Source organism: Euprymna scolopes, chromosome 41 (genome assembly GCF_053919585.1).
Source record: "Euprymna scolopes isolate OS-2025 chromosome 41, ASM5391958v1, whole genome shotgun sequence".
Taxonomy (NCBI): domain Eukaryota; kingdom Metazoa; phylum Mollusca; class Cephalopoda; order Sepiida; family Sepiolidae; genus Euprymna; species Euprymna scolopes.
Window position 1 is genome coordinate 28,997,058 of NC_136522.1, and position 16,898 is coordinate 29,013,955.

Sequence of the window (16,898 nt, forward strand, 5' to 3'; positions counted from 1 at the left end):
TTATATTTTTAAAAATATCAAAATTTATTATTTTCTTTTTAAAACCAAATCTCCCTCAGTAATTTCTTTAATTTTCTATTTTTTAGCGATTATCAAGACACCTAAGATGTGATATACCGGACATTATTTCTCGTTCTCACGTAAACTCGACATGTTTTTTTTGTTTGTTTTCTGTGTTTTTTTCTTTACCTAATAAACGATTCCAAATAAATTAAACAACATAGTCGGCGAGGTAGAAAAATCGATTTTACTCTTTTATAAACAACAGTAACTAAGTAAATCTTTTTATGTTAATATAAAAAATATGAGGTCTCGTTTATGAACATAATAAACGCTTTAAAATAAGTGAAACCACTAAGAACTTAGCCAGTTAGGTAGAAAACGGACACTTAGAAAATCGATTTTATTTAAAAAGAAAAAAAAAATTAAACAAGTAAAAATATTTTTTTTAAATATTATGGGGGGGGGGCTATAGTCTATTTAAAAAAACAATATCTCCTTCAAGAACGATCATAAAATGTGTTTTCAATCGATATTTATTCAATAAGGGACCAGTTTTCCTACCTAGCGAAATGGGACGAGTTTTCCAGGGTCAAGTTTTCCGGAGACGAGTTTTCCCGAGACGAGTTTTCCCGAGACGAGCTTTCCTAAATTCAAAATTCTTACGTATAAGCGGCATCTATTCTATTCCTTTTTTCCTTCTTTCTCCTACTTCAGATTCACACATAGTGGCCACGTCACTACTACACGTCCGCTCTTGTGTTGGAAGTTTTTCAATCAGCCGAAGCTCATAAGCGGCCCTGTCTGCAAACTTAATCTATGTGTGTGCATTCTATTGCACACCCTCGTTGCAGCTACAACAAGCCTTTTAAGCCCACAGGCCTGCAGTACTCCCGTTTTTATTGTATGCGAAGAATATGATCTTTCAACTGGTAACACCGGTAGCTTAATCAAACAACATACAGACGGCGAAAATAGCATTTTTCATAATCGAAAAACCTATTTAAAAAAAACCCTTGCAGGGTCCTGTGAATCTTTTCAAAAAATAAAATAAGATAAAATAAAATAGTTAACCACCTACGTAAATTTAATTCTGTGCCCTCTTAAAAATTCTAATTTGACTAGGCCGACCATTTAATCTTAATCTAATCTTCTGTTTTTTTTTTCTTTTTTCTTTTTTTTTAAATTAATATTTTGCAGACTCCTGGAAAACAACAATTATACATTATATAAAACAATATAAAATGATGAATACACATCTTTTTTCTAACATTCAACATTAACTTCTAAGTAATTACATAACCTTCTTCAGTCCTTAAAAACAAATGTTCAAAAATGTGTTAAAACTGGAAAAACAATGTTCACGATTTTCAGAAACCGTCCATTGCTTCTGACCTCAAAAAGAGCATCAATTCGTTGTTTTCTTTTCTTTTTTATAATTAGTTCAAAACAACCGATGACCATTTCTTTTATAAACTTCATGCGACGGTGTAAATATTTCAATTATGATTGACACAACTCAAAACAATTTCATCTGTGCGTGCTCCCGTTACATCTTCCCTCTCTCTCTCTCTCTCTCTCTCTCTCTCTCTCTCTCTCTCTCTCTCTCATTGGTCCATTGTTTTAAAAAGAATAACGTAATTCTTTTTTTTCCTTCTAATTTTTACATTAAGTGATATTTTTCTTCTGTTCATAACGAGCTTATTTCTAACATGATAAACATTTTTCTTAACTATTTTCTACATATAAAGTTTTATATCTGTGTGTCAGTATGTATTTCTTTTCTTTCTTCGTAAAAGGTTCTGCGTGTTTACGTGTGCAGTTCATTTTTCTACTGTTCTTTCTTTTTTTCATTTTTTCTCCAGACATTTTATTGTGTTTGTATGTGTTTTTCTTGTCTTTTTTTTCTCTTGAGCAATTTGTTGCGTAGTTATCTCTAATAAAGGAGACCGTGTGTGATTGTCTAAATGTCTTTCTATTACATGATATGTTCATATGCTTTTGTGTGTGTGTATGTGATATATCATGTATTTTCGGACATACCTTCTGCGTCGTCGATGTTGGTCCATCTGGAAACATCTCGTCTTGGAGGGGAGACATGGTACCTGTTTTGACGAAGATTTATTTCACTCCAAGACAAGGAATCGGTTTTATAGTTTATTTCACTTCCCAGATTATCGCAGAGGGATGGAAAGTGAATCTCTGGCTTGCGTGGTACACGTCAGCGCCCCCCCCCCAGTGAAGGGGAGGAGACAACGGTGAAGCCATCCGTCCTCTTCTAAGTCTAAACCAAATCTCCACGATTCAGCTAACCTGATCGCGTGACACACGCAATCTTATCAGCTGACCTTGACTTCCGTTCAACGTGTCTCAATATAATTTACACATCTCCCCCCCTCTCTCTCTCTCTCTCTCTCTCTCTCTCGTCATTCTATAACATATGTATACATATATATATATATATATATATATATATATACAAATATAAATAAATACATATATATATATATTTATATTCAAGTATATACACATATATATTGTGTTTAATTTTGTTTATATTTATTTATGTATTTAGTTTTGTTTTTATAATTTTTTATTTATGTAAATATTTTTTGTTTTTATTTTTGTTTTTATTATCTTTGTTTACTTGCTTATTTAAATTTTTTGTTGGGGGAGCACCCCTACTGCCTAGCATAATGAACTATTCCATGACGTTACTTTAGTCCGTGGCGTCATGACCGGTTGTTGCAATATTTTGGACATGTTAATGGGGTATGATCCCACACAGTCGGACGATTCTATTTATAAACGATGCTGCTAAGAACTGACGAATCAAATAATTCACGTTCTGCTACAAACCAATCAGAAACCAGAATTGCTTCATAAATATTAAACCTTTTCTGGTGCAATTTCACATGTTCTTTCCCGGGTTTCGACACGGTAAGAATATTTTGTTCTGTGGAACTGTCTACTACAAACAAGTCACCTCCCAGGACTTGTGTGGAACAGCGAACCATCTGTAACTGTTCTGAAACTCACAATGGAGTACACTTCTAGAGGTTATAGGCCCAGTGTGCGTCTTTATTTCGATGGATCCGAATCAAAATTCGAATTGTGGCAAGTTAAATTTATGGGATATCTACGAATCCAAAAGCTACACAAAGTACTACAAACACCACCTGAAAACAGAAACGACCCCGACTTCATTAAAAAGAACGCAACTGTCTTTGCGGAATTAATACAGTGTTTAGATGACCGAAGTCTATCACTGGTAATGAGAGAAGCCCTGGACGACGGCTGCAAAGCATTAAACATATTGAGAGAGCATTATTTAACGAAAGGAAAACCCAAAATTATTTCTTTATACACTGAACTGACCTAATCACAAAAGTTTCCAATGTAGATACAGGACTTAAAATAGCGACAACATTAAAAATGTAGTGAGCTCTGTTAGCGAACATACATTTTTTTATTTTCGTGTACATTTGATGCGTCAACAAGCAATACTAATTTTCTTGTCGATTGTGGGGCCACGGCACATGTGATTACAAAGGAATCTGATTTTATCAATTTTGATCCTAACTTTAAGCCACAAAATCATTTTGTAGAACTAGCTGACGGGAGTCGAGTCAATGATATCGTTTTGAAAAGAGGCAATGCGAAAATCTCGCTAAAGAACAATAAAGGTGAACTGTGTTTCTGTATTCTAGAAAACGCTTTTCTTATCCCAAAATTGAAAAAATATATATTTTCTGTACAAGCTGCCACAAAACAAGGTGCAAATATAAACTTTAGCCCCAATAAATCAAAACTGGTATACCCGAATGGAACTGTATTCGACATTAAAGAAAATAGAAGACTATATTATTTAAATAGCGTAGTCCCATCAAAAACCGCCTACCATGATCTACAGACATGGCATAAAATTCTTGGACACTGCAATATTCCTGATATCAAAAAGTTGCCGACTGTAGTTGATGGAATGCGAATACAAACATCAAAAACCTTCAACTGCGACGTCTGTACGCAAGGGAAAATGACAAACTATCAAAACAAGATACCAGACAAAAAGGCCAAAAAAATCCTATCAATGGTGCATTGTGACTTGAACGGTCCCGTAGAACCGATGGCCAGAGAACATTATAGATATGTGTTGAATTTCGTAGATGACCATTCAGGTTTAATAATGGTTTATTTTTTAAAGAATAAATCTGATACCCTGCTAGCAACTAAAAAATATCTAGCCGACATGGCCCACTACGGTGAAATCAAGTGTATTCGCTCTGAAAACGGTACTGAATTTACCAATAAAGACTTTGAATTTTTACTAATTAACCATCATATCAGGCATGAAACATCAGCTCCTAGATCGCCACACCAAAACGGGACTGCTGAACGTGCGTGGCGGACACTTTTTGAAATGGCAAGATGCCTACTCATTGAATCAAAACTCCCTAAAAACCTCTGGACGTATGCACTTATGGCGGCAGCCTATATAAGCAACAGGTGTTTTAACAAAACACTCCATATGAATCTTTCTGCGGTAAAAAAAAAAAACAAAAAAAACCCAAATTTAAGCAGAATGCATATATTTAGTTCAACTTGCTTCGCATATATAGAGAAAAAGAGTAAATTGAATATTAAAGCTGACAGAGGTATATTTCTTGGCTACGATAAAAACAGTTCAGCCAATTTAATATTTTTCCCGAAAAAAAATGAAATAAAAAGAATCCGGTGTGTAAAATTCACAGACACGTTTAATTGTAAAGACAAAAACCCGTCATATGAAGAGGATGGAATTATATTACCTCAAATAATTAGAACAAACGAAAACAATAAAAATGACGGAGATGAGAGTGTCCATGATGATGATGATTATGATAAAGTCGAGATATCCCGAAAGAAATAGAAGACCACCCGATTTTTTTGTGGTCGACAATATAAAGGATTATCAAATCGACTATTGCTGTTCAATGGAAAATGCGCCAAAAAGCTTCAATGAAGCAATCAATTCAGAACAGTGTGATGAATGGAAAATTGCCATGAAAAAAGAAATAGATGCCTTAACCGAAAATGATACCTATACGGTAGTGCCTCTCCCAAGAGATAAACATGTTATTTCTACCAGATGGGTCTTTACAAAAAAAAGAGTACAGCATCAGGCGTAGAACAGTACAAAGCAAGATTTGTTGCTAAGGGGTGCTCTCAGATTTACGGTAAAGAATACTTTTCTACGTTTTCGCAGACCACAAACCTAACGACAATCAGAGTTTTACTGCAAGTCGCATCACAATATGACCTAAACATCCATCAAATGGACGTAAAAAATGCTTATTTGAATGCCCCAATAGACTGTGAAATTTATATTGCCCCTCCAGAGGGATTTATAATGAAAAATAAAAATAGCGTGTGGCGACTTAACAAGTCATTATATGGTCTAAAGCAAAGTGCTCAGTGTTGGAACACAGTATTCCATGATTATATTATTAAACAACAATTTAGACAATGCGCTGTAGACCCCTGTTTATATACCCAACACAAAGACGATAAACTACTGATTTTGGTTTTGTGGGTCGATGGTATTTTAATCGCATCAAATTGTGACATAATGTTAACTGATGTTAAGAACAAATTAAGTAAAAGATTCAAAATGACCGATCTTGGCAAAATATCCTGGTTTCTGGGGATAGAATTTACTCAAAGCAAAGGACTTGTTACGATGACTCAATCGAGGTACATCGACGAAATACTATTAAAATTTGGAATGGGAGAGTGCAAGAAACGCTCTACACCGATCGAAAATGATATTAATAAAAAGTATACACACAGAATCTGAAATAATAAATGACACACAATATCGCGAAATTATAGGTAGTCTTATATATTTGATGACTGCAACCAGGCCCGACATATGCTATACAGTAACGAAACTGTCACAAAAATTATCACGACCGACAATGAAGGATTTACACAGAGCTAAACAAGTCCTACGGTATTTAAAAGGAACTAATGAGCAGAAGTTAGTATTTAGAAAATCAAGAAATCCCCTAAAATTAGAAGGTTTTTCAGATTCAGACTGGGCAAACGAAGAAGATCGCAGGAGTGTATCTGGATATTGTTTCAGACTCTCAGAAAATGGGCCTATTATTTCAAAGAAATCTAAAAAGCAACAGATTGTATCTCTCTCCACGTGTGAAGCAGAATTTATCGCGATCACACACACGACCCAGGAAGCACTCTACCTTAAAAATATCCTGAAGACTATTTTAGAGCCAGAATTGATTACAAGCCCCGTGGTAATTAATTGTGATAATCAAGCCAGTATAGTCTTAGCACAGAGCACGGTGATCAACCAAAGATCTAGGCATATGGATATAAAATGCCATTTCGTAGAAAACGAGATAAAGCTACAACGTTTTTTCTCAAAACTTGTAGGTGAATTCGACTGAATATTTTTTTTTCTTTCACTGCCCTGTATGTATATAGATTTCTATATATTAAAAATACAGACCAGCGAAGTTCCACTTATGAGAAGGCTATTACTTTTTTTGCATGAATATCAGTGGAAAACCCTAGGGATAATGCTCAGTATATAGATTTCTATATATATAAAAAAAAAAAAATTTTTAATTAAAAAAATAAAAAAAATAGTCCTGGACAAGACGTTAAACTGTATCCATTTTATTTGTATTAACACTTTAACCTACTAATACTTTTTGCCTTTTTGCTTGGGGAAAAAAATCTTTGTAATTTACCTTTTTGACGTTTGAACACAATTAAAAATGGCGTCTTTTTAAATGCTAAAATTCTAAGATCCAAATGATTTTTAATTTTTGTTATGTCTAAGTAAATATAAAAATATATATTTATTTTTGAGCAGAACAAACACAAGGGACTTCCCCATTATAAAAAATAGGGAGGATGTTGCAATATTTTGGACATGTTAATGGGGTATGATCCCACACAGTCGGACGATTCTATTTATAAACGATGCTGCTAAGAACTGACGAATCAAATAATTCACGTTCTGCTACAAACCAATCAGAAACCAGAATTGATTCATAAATATTAAACCTTTTCTGGTGCAATTTCACATGTTCTTTCCCGGATTTTGACACGGTAAGAATATTTTGTTCTGTGGAACTGTCTACTACAAACAAGTCACCTCCCAGGACTTGTGTGGAACAGCGAACCATCTGAAACTGTTCTGAAACTCAAAATGGCGTATACTTCTAGACCGGTTTACCAAGTAAGTCAGAAACGGACATGCGGAGAGTATGGTCATCACCACTAGTCTAACAGTGAGTCAAGATATAGCTCAATTACTTCTTTCATGCATTTTCGTTAATACATATTTAATTAACTTTTACCGTGTCTTCTTCGTCAATTATTCAAATACTAACACCACAACATTGGCAAACGAGGAATCGGACGAGAAACATGAAAACAACTGTTTGGCAGCGAGAAAAATTGAATTTTACACCAAAATACTTTGTCAGCAACTATTCGAAACAGCTTACACAAAGACCTGTAAAAAAAAAAAGAATTATGCAAGTAAGCTCTTGCGGAAAAAATTGGACGAAGTTGTAAGTAAACCCTTTTAATCTCTTTACTAAAAAAAAGGCGAAACAACTGTAAACCAGACGTTTTTGGTAATATTTTTTAATTTCTTGTTAAGCAATTTTTGTTTCTGAAAAAAGAAAAACGACTTCTGTTATAAAACGTTTTGTAGTTTGGACGTTTTTTTACTTGTGGCAAAGGAAAAAGAAAAAGAAAAAACGTTACGCTTTACTTTGTGAAGAAGAGAAAAAGAATTAACCAAAATGTTAAATATGACTGTCTATTTTTTATGCTAATTAGGCTTTTCAGTTTGAAAGAGAGAAAAAAACTGTCCATTTTACAAGGTCAACCTAATTTTGCGCAAGTCTTCACAGTTGTTCGTTGATTAATTCATTGCAAACTGAAATGTTTAAATGGTCCAAGTTTTTCTTCTCGAGTTTGAATATTTTTTTGACTATCACTGGAAATGAACATTTAATTTTATGAAACATTGTTTTTTTTTTTTGTTAGCAAGCAAAGAAACCATTTTTATTGCAATAAATTTTTTGAAAAAAATTATCTCCCTCACGTTAGTTTGCTTTAAAGTTTTTTACACGGAAATACCAAGTTGAGACCTGACAGCCTTCACGTACACGCACAAAAAAGAAAGGACATCTTTTTTGTCCCCTCGATACATTTAACTACCTAACCGAGTAGGATATGACGTTTTACGCCTTTTATAGGAGATACGAGAAATTATTCACTGTTGACTGCCAAAAGTGGAGAAATGCTAAAAAGGTCCGCCTACTTCTATGGAAGCTAGGGGCCACAGAACACGGTATTTAACCCAGGACGACAAGCGAGCTGAAATTCTCCGAAGCAGTCAATCTCTTATCTGGACTCTTGAGTCCGAATACGACGCATTTTTACAAGAGATAGAAGTGCTTCGACCTTGAAAACGCGACGACGAAGACTATCTCATCTTTGCGTCTATTGTAAACAGACGCTGTGACGATATTCGGCTAGCTGAATTATCAGCGGACAATTTCAAAAGTTTGATTTTTGCCAGCGTCTTGTCTCAGCAAAACAAAACAAAAAAAAAACGCAGAGATAAGACAACGATTCCCATCTAGACTCGAAAATGAACAAAGGTTCACTCTCCAGAAGTTGGCCATCCAATCTCCAAACCGTTAAATGTTTTTGAAGAAACAAAATATACAATGAGTGTGACAGGAAAGGCCACAAAGCGATTCATTGCAAAAGGAACAAAAACAGCAGAACCAGACAAACAAGATCCGACAGGGTAGCTGAGATGAACCGGTGGAAATACGTCACTGTCAATATTGTCAATAAGATAGTGAAGTTACAGCTGAACTCCGGCTCCGACCTGTCCATTATCAACCTACAGACATGGAAAAGGTTGAATAAACCAACCATGCATAAGACGAATAAGTCAGCTCGAGCAGTGACAGGCGATAAAGTAAAATTTGAGGGAGAGCTGACGGCCCCAATGACATTAAATGGCGCTACGACAATAGTGAAAGTTAATGTACATAAGACACCCAAAAACCTCTTCGAAACAGATTGGATGGAGCGATTTGAATTGTGGCACCAACCTATGAACAAATTCTGCCATAAAGTAGAAGACTCGTCTTCGGGAGCACAACGACTGAAGGACGAATTAAAGGAGAAATTTCCAGAAATTTTCTCAGCGAGTGTCGGAAGATGTACCAAGGCTATAGTCAAATTCGAACTGAAGGAAAACACTCTACCCGTTTTCAAGAAGAAACGAAACATCCTGCTTGCGGCAACTGAGAAAATCGATAAGGAACTGGATCGGCTACAAAAGGCTGGAATACTACCGTGTGAGCACCAATGATTGGGCAGCCCCTACCGTATATATGACGAAAAAGACTAATAAAATTCGTGTATAAGCAGATTTCTCTGCGGGCTTGAATGCAGCTCTAAAGATTACCACTTTCCCCTCACCACACCAGAGGAGATATTCAACAAACTAAACGGTGGTAAAATATTTTCTTAGGTGGATTTGAGCGACGCGTACTTACAGATCCCCATCGATCCTCTGCATCAATACGCACATAGGATTCTACAAGTTTGAAGGGGTAGCTTTCGCGGTCAAGGTAGCACCAGAGAGCTTCTAACAGGTCAGACAGTGCTCGTAGATCGAAAAAGAGGCACTAAGTATTATATTCGCCGTAACGAAATTTCATAGATACTGTCATGGCAGAAAATTCACGTTGCAAACTGACCATAAGCCTTTGCTTACGATCCTCGGATCCAAATAGACTGCTGAAATAGGGTACACTCTTACTGAATTATAATTTTACACTGGGGTACTTGTCATTAAATCAAATTAGCCATGCTGATAGCCTATATAGACTGGTACCTATAGAAAGGGAACCTTTTGAGGATTCCATCATTGCTGCTCATTGTACTGACTGCAAAATAAAAACAATGATAGGCAACACAATTAGAGAGCTTCCTGTATCCCTATCTGAAATATAAAGAGAAGCAGATAAAGATAACTTTATATGCGACATCAAAACCAAGATCGCCATAAAGGACGACACTGTTTCTGAAATATTGCTTTGCGACGAGGTCTTACTATATGGCGAAAGAGTGGTGATTCCAAAACTAATGCAGAAACGAATTCTGCGGAATTTTCACACAGGATACCATGGAAAAAACGAATGAAAAGCTTAATGACAAGATCGAAAGGGCAAGAAAAACGCTTTGTGAACACTCTCAAAAGAGAACTGAAGAATGTTCAAAGAACCTCAATAGATGAAGCCCTCCAACAATTTCTGCACGTGTAAAGGATTACACATAATCCTAACAGCCCAACAGCGACCTCACTAAACTATGTGTGCACGGAAGTTGAGATCCGTTTTTGACAAACTCTTACCAAAACAGTCAAGACCCCAAGTGACCATTAGCGTACCCAGACAACGTTTCGAGAGAGGGTTTTCTTCAAACGTTACAAATATAACACCTTATTCTGGGATCTGGCTACGATCAGTAAGCGAGTCAGTGATATGGTATATACCGTGCAAGATCCGAAACATACCATAAATGTCACCAAAACCACTTAAGATGACATGAGCGATATACCACCGTTTGAGAAAGTACTATTTTCCAGCTGTTTGACCTCGAACCTCCCCAAACAAGACCTGAACAACGACCGTCGGTTCGGAAAAGAAAAGGTCACCGATTCACTAATGATCAAGCATAAAAGGAAGATGTATTAACAGCTTTTACAAACAAAAATATTGGGAAATGGGGGATGCACTCCTACTGCCTGGAATAATGAAATATTCCATGGTGTAACTTTCGTCCATGACGTCACTTACGGGGTAACGAGGACTGGTTTACCAAGTAAGACAGAGAAAGACACGTGGAGAGTATGGTCGTCACAACTAATCCAACGGTGAGCCAAGATATAGCTCAATTACCCCTTTTATGTATTTCCGTTAATACACATTTAATTAACTCTTACTGTGTCTTCCTCGTCAATTATTCAAATACTAACACCACAACAATTTTATTTTATTTTATTAAGTGTACTTATTTATTCATTTTCATTATTATATAAAAGGGGTATCCTTATCTAGATCCTTTGCCAGGTTTTTTTCAAAGAAGTTTTCAAAATTTCACCTAAAATTACTTGTAATCTCTTTAGTTTGATAGTCTTCTCTAAATAAAATGGTATATTGTTTCTTGGGAACCTAATTTATCTTTATAAAATTATGCCATTTTTTTCGTAATGTTTTGTATACATTTAAGAGAATTATTCATTAAATTATATTGCTGGAATCTTCATGTATTGAATATTGTCCCAATATATGTTAGAGAATAAGAATAGTTAACTAATTAAACCAATATATTGAGTACGAAAGTAGTAACACAGAAACATGTTAGGAGAAAAAAACATCAGAGTTTGGGTATTTATTTTATTGAGGGTGTGTTAGTAATTTGGTTGGTTTTGGTTTGGTTGGTAGGTAATTGGTATTATAGTCTTATATAGTTGTTAGAAGTAGATTGAATCAATTGAGATATTTAACTACAAGCATTATCGAAAAAGTGTTTATAAATATAATTTAGGTTCACAAAAACACTATAGCTAGTAACCGTTAATCGATCGAAAACTGCTTTTTCTAAAGCTTATTAAAATCTATTAAAATTCGTTGCTTCTGAACAACTTTTAGTTTTATTATGTTAAAAGCAGCATAATATAATTCTTTTCTATAATTTTTAATAGCATTTAAATTTTCCAAAAAAAAAAAAATCGGTTTGACTCATTTTCTGCCGTATGTGAACAAAATATAAATAGTTTTTAAAAGGTTTTCAAATCAATTAAACAAACTTTTTTATGTCTAAATAAAATTTACTATGATTGATTAAAAGAATATGCGAAAATATGACAAAATAATTACCTTATAATTTAATAAATTCCTTATCATTTAATAAATTCAAATAATTCAATTATTTTAGCACAGTTCATTTTAGAAACCCTGTGCATCTTGGATTTTAGGTATGGGACCCCAGTCGCATCTAAATATTTATGTAAGCCTTTTCATGAATTTTAATGTAACTAGACAAGCAAATACATTTTTAAATAATTGAATTAAATTATAATTACAAACGCCATTTATGGTGAATATGTTATTTTTAACTTTATTTTTCCTTCATAATAATTGATCACTCAAGCTATAGATGTGTCCTAGTACTTGTTAACAGTAGAGAAAACTGTTTTTTTTTTCTATTTTTACATCAAGCATAAATGTTTAGCATTATATTTCTCAGATTTAATATCACTTTTAGTCAGTTAATGATTTCATGATTAAAATCATTTTCATTTCATATTTTCTTAATAAGAATGATTAACCAATGAGTCATACTTTTTCCTCCATAAATTAGATCATACTGTATTTCCGTCAATTCTTTATCGAGTTGACAAAGACTTTCATTAGAATTTGGTAGCTCTTAAGAGGTCCGCTTTTGGTAACCTTCTCGAGAATGAAACTTCTTGGAATGTCACAACCATCATCAACGGAAATCCATGTCTTCATAGTTGTAGTTGATTTTCAAAAAAGGGAGATAACGACTTTTGTTAGCCGTAACGGGCTATCGTATTTTTTGAAAAAAAAAAAAAAAAAACGTAATACGCAGATACAATTATCACATAATTTTCACACCCTATTTCTTTAAAATTGTTTTTGGTATCGATTCTCTAAAGCATTCTTTATGTACTTGTACATAGAAAGTTACACATTCTAAAACAACACTTTATTTTTTAAAGATTTAAAAGTATGCCTATTTTAGCGCTTTCGTAAAAAATAATATGGTTTAATCCTCATATAATAATAGTACTTTTTATCCTCATTTGAAAGACAAATTATTGATAACATATTCAATGAATCTCACACTTCAAAACGCAAAAGATAAAAAACATAAACACATTAAAATTTTCGATTTCAATTTTCAATATTTAAGGCATGCTGTGAATTTTTTGTTTGTTTTTTGTTACCACACTCGTTCACGTTCCTACAACAAAATGAGTGTGTGCTTAGTGGATCGCTTGGACTTTAAGGAGTCGAACAAGGGTCAAATAAGGAAGAGGGACATGAAGTCCTCAAAAATATATTTATACAAGTAATATGAAAACATATTACACCCATATAAAGTGCATTCTTTACTTATTAATCGGTGAAAACTTTATATTGATTGGATATTTAGCTGATTTTTGGTAGATTTTTAAAGACTCTGTTACGAAAATGAAAAACACTCCATAAATTTGGCGGTCACTTACTATAACATTTTATTTAGAGAAGACTCAAACTAAAGGCATTATAAGTGATTTTAGGTGAAATTTTGAAAAACATTTTCGGAAGACCCCTTTAAAAGCATCTACATAAGGATATCCCCTTTTCCCTGTCATATACAATAGAAAATAAATAATTTAATTAATCAATAAAATAAGTAAATAAAATAATTAAAAAATAATTAAAAAACCAAAAAATAGATAAATAACTAAAAATTTTAAGCACAATATATATATGTGTATACATGTTTATATATATATATATATGTCTGTGTGTGTGTGTGTGTGTGTATTTATATTTATATATTTATATTTAGTGGAGATGGTAATTAATAAAAACTGAAGAAAGTGCTCAATACTATTGTAGAGCAAATATGCGTTTTATTTTTTATTACCGGATCTTTCTGTTAAGTTACATTATTGTTTCGGCTACACGGCCGTTTCTTTGGCTGTAACTTAACAGAAAGATCCGGTAATAAAAAATAAAACGTATATATATATATATATATATATATATATATATATATATATATATAAACAAACTTAAAGTTTACATGGACACTGTATGATAAGCTACATAAATAAATATATAAATTTATTAAGATACAAATTAAAACATTCATTTGATATAACTAGAAAGCACATTAAAAACGAAGTCAAATTCGGCCCCTTAAAGAGGTAGATCTGATATTTTTAAACAGTTAGAGCAAAATCTAAAACAATAAAAAATAAATATATAAAAATATTTTTTTTTTAAATTAAACTACGAACTCAAAAGTTTATAGACAGACAATATGACCTAATTTTGGTGAATTTTTTCACCCGTCTACACAATTTAAAATGGTCTGAAATATAAAATATCGCTAACATTATAATTATGCTCATTTGTACTACTTTCCTTTTTTACTCTTTTCCTTAAAACGAATTTACAAACCTCCACTTTCTATATCCTTCTCTATAACTTCCTCTAATCTTTCATACTTTCTCTCCTCAAAAAGAAAACTTTTAAACACCTCCTTTTTCTTTTTTTTCTTTAACGAATAACAGTCATCAAAGTTTATTTGCCTTCCGATTTAAAATCCTAAGAACCTTAAACCATGCCAAAACGCTAGACATGGTAAACTCTAAAATTAAAAAGTTCTGAAACTTTTAATTTTAATTTTTTCTTGCCCGATGAGATCAATAATGATCGAAGCCGTTTCGAGCATTTTAGCAAGATATAACTTCAAAGAAAATAAAAAAAATCATCTATCCCTCTCTCTCTTTCTCTCTCTCTCTCTCTCTCTCTCTCTCTCTCTCTCTCTATATATATATATATATATATATATATATATATATATATATATATATATATACTTATACACACACACTAGCATGGGTGCCCGGGTGTTTGGAGGTGTGTGTTCAGCAAAAAAAAAAAGTGGTAGTAGGAAGTCAGGCTCGAACCCGCACCTCTAAGGAGACAAAGAATGTGAGAAAACGTGACGTCTTTGCTGTTACGACCACCGACAAACCGGAAGTGATGTAGGTTTAAATTAATGCTAGACAATCGAAAAAAGGTATGACTTTCTAAAATATCGGTGATAAAAGCGTCCCCTCCTTGTAGAAACGTGCCCAGTTGAGGGTGAAGAAATTAATGTTTTTAGCCAATTTGTCAGTATTTGTCGTCTGAAGGGTCGCGCGTAAAAACGATACTGATGTTGTGAAAATCCGTCGCCCCTGTCGACAGTTTTAGGCAAACATTAAAACATACATGCATACATTTATATATTGGTAGCTCAAATATTCGACCCAAACCAATTAAAAAGCTTGCGCTATCTCTGACTACACTTTATGTAAAATTTCAAATGTTTAGAGAAATTGTCTGAGTAATTTGGTAGAGACCGCAGAGGTCATTTTTGTTTTAAACTTTGACCCCTATTATGACCACTTAACGTTTATTGTTTTGGGCTCAAATCAAGTTATTAAGTTAGATCCATGTCCAAGCAGCCTACATTTAAAATTTCAAGTGTTTATACCCAAAATTGTCGGAGGAGTTTGGTAAAGTTCTCAAAGGTCAAATCATTGAACTTTGACGCCTTAACAGCCAAATTTCTAGCCGAAAACCGATCACAAAGATTTTCGCAAATCTCAGTACTCTGCATATTGAATTTCGAGTCTGTAGACTCAAAATTGACAGAGTTATTGCGTAGGGAAATGTACACAGAAAGACTCACAGACAGACACTTTCACTTTTATCTATATATACTAGCATTTCAGCCCGTCATTACCCGGATGTTTGGAGGTGTATGTTAAGCAAAAAAATTAAAAAGCGGTCAATGTTTTTTAACTTTGACCCCTATTATGACCCCTGAAAATTGTGTTTTGTGCTCAAATCAAGTTATTAAGTTAGAACCTTTATCTAAAATTTCAAGTGTTTAGATCCAAAATTGTCGGAGGAGTTTAGTAAAGTTCTCAAAGGTCAAATCGTTGAACTTTGTCCCCTTAATAGCCAAATTTCTGGCCGAAAACGGATTACAAAGATTTTCTCAAATCTCAGTAACCTGTATATCAAATTTCGAGTTTTGAGCTACGAATATATAAATGTATGTATGTATGTTTGCGTGTCTGCCGAAAACTTTCGACAGAGGCGACGGATTTTTACAAGATCAGTATCGTTTTGAAGCTCCACCTTTGAGACGACAAATATCGAAAAATTGGCTAATTATGTGTCTGTATGTATACATTTCCCTACCAAACTACTCTGTCAATTTTCAGTCTACAGACTCGAGATTTGACATAAAGGGTATTCAGATTTGGGAAAATCTTTGTAAGCCATTTTCGGCCAGAAATTTGGCTGTCAACTGGTCAAAGTTTAACGATTTGACCTTTGAGAACTCTACACAACTCCTCCTACAATTTTGGGTCTAAACACTTGAAATTTTAGATATAAGTTCATTGGACATAGATCTAATTTAATAACTTGATTTGAGCCCAAAACAATAAATTTTAAGGTGTCATAATAGGGGTCAAAGTTAAAAAAATTGACCTCTGCGGTCTCTACCAAATTACCTAGACAATTTCTGGTCTAAACATTTGAAATTTTACATAAAGGGTATTCAGATATAGGGCCAGCTTTTTAATTGGTTTGGGTCGAAACTTTTTAGTTGACAATATATAAATGTATGTATGTATGTTTGCATGTCTGCCGAAAACTTTCGACGGAGATGACGGATTTTTACAAGATCAGTATAGTTTTGAAGCTCTACCTTTGAGACGACAAATATCGAAAAATTGGCTAAAATCATTAATTTCTTCACCTTCAACTACGCACTTTTCTACAGAGGTCGCTTTTTTCGCCGATATTTTCGAAAGTCATCCTCTCTTTTCGATTGTCTAGCCTTAATTTAAACCTACGCCACTTCCGGTTTGTCGATGGTCGTAACAGCAAAGACGTAAGGTTTTTCCCCGTTCTTTTCCTCCTTTGCAGTACGGGTTCGAACATTCCTTCCTACTACCACTTTATTTATTTATTTTT

The 16,898-nt window shown here is 33.8% G+C and overlaps 1 protein-coding gene across 2 annotated transcripts in view; it reads left to right on the top strand.

Annotated features, from left to right (window-relative positions):
• The window catches only part of LOC145266452 (uncharacterized), a 582,076-nt gene that overhangs the window by 399,406 nt on the left and 165,772 nt on the right, over positions 1-16,898 (top strand). The window lies entirely within an intron of this gene.